Below are 1,338 nucleotides of genomic sequence, written 5' to 3'. Positions count from 1 at the left end.
GATTTCTGCCTGGTTAGTGTTGAATAGTCTGTGCTTACCTTCAACAAGACGGACCTTAGCAGACAGTGTCTATTACTATGTTGGAAACTTCAGTATTGCTTGTAATTCCTGCCTTAGATTAGATTTTAATTGCTGAAGAGCCCACAAAAACATATCTCTAGTGCTGCAATGCCTATGTTGGAGACACTAGCTACAGGTTTTAAGACTCTTACAAAGTTATGAAGAAAATAAATATTTTCCAAACCACAGTGAATCACGTTGACCCACTTGGAGGTGTTCTGTGTCACTCATCAGCTGCCACAAGACTTCTCAAAACCCCAGGTGGTGCCCAGAGGCGCCTTCTGGTAGGACTGACCCTTAACCCACTTCCCTAGGCTTTATGGAGCCCACAGTGGTCCTTGTAACTGGTTCTTTCCTATGTCATTAGCTTTTCCTATGTCATTGGCTTTTGGCTATTTACCTGAACTTAGGAAACTCATAGGACAAATGTTGTACTGGCTATCTTGAAAATCTTTCACCCTGTCCACATATCATGAAATGATGTGACTCTGAACGAATACAGAAAGGTGCAAACTGTAAATCTTCTTTTGCAACCCAGAACTCATTGTTAGGTAGGAGATTTGGGTACATGTAAGAAGGAATATGATTTCCACAATAATTGGCAGTGTGGAGGTTTGTTAACTCACACAGGTTGACTCTGAGAACAAAGTTGATGTAAACCCCCCCTCCCAAAAAGAAAGAAAATAGTGTTTGTTGATTGACACCATGAAAAGCTATGATTTCTGTTTATTAATCTCTATACTACAATCCATGTAGAATTCATAACAAAATGTATTTTATTTATGGTACAGAAGAAAAGGGTTAGAGATGATTACTTTTTTCCCCTTAAAATAACAACCACAAAGCGAGTTGGTAAAAATCATGTGATGATCATTAATATTATGCTTTCTAACCTTAAATCTTCTTGTACTTCATATTCTGGAGATACTGGATTTACAAATGTACGTGCTTTAATACATTTAAATTGAGTTGTTTCCAGAGAGACATCCAAAAGTAACATTCTATTAATAATTCACATTTTCTCCTAATTGGACAGGAATTCCAGAAGAGGAGTGTGTGTGTGTGTGTGTGTGTGTGTGTGTGTGTGTGTACGAGCGTGTGCATGTATGTACATTTCCTCTTGTCTCTCTCCCTCTGGGACTGGAGGTGTGGTTCAAGTGGTCAAGTGTCTGCCTAGCAAGCATGAGGTTATCAGATCAAATCTCAGTATTACTCTTATAGGTAGATAAATAGGTGGACAGATAGACAAATACGTTTTCTATCAGATTGACCTTAGTT

At 38.5% G+C, this 1,338-nt stretch overlaps 1 pseudogene; it reads left to right on the top strand.

The window, feature by feature from the left end:
• The first annotated feature begins 541 nt into the window (after positions 1 to 541).
• Positions 542 to 645, top strand: LOC125361128 (annotated as a pseudogene).
• Positions 646 to 1,338: the final 693 nt, after the last annotated feature.

This window comes from Perognathus longimembris, chromosome 12 (genome assembly GCF_023159225.1).
Source record: "Perognathus longimembris pacificus isolate PPM17 chromosome 12, ASM2315922v1, whole genome shotgun sequence".
Lineage (NCBI taxonomy): Eukaryota > Metazoa > Chordata > Mammalia > Rodentia > Heteromyidae > Perognathus > Perognathus longimembris.
The sequence above is the reverse complement of the archived record's forward strand: the minus strand, read 5'-3'. Positions and strand labels throughout refer to the sequence as shown.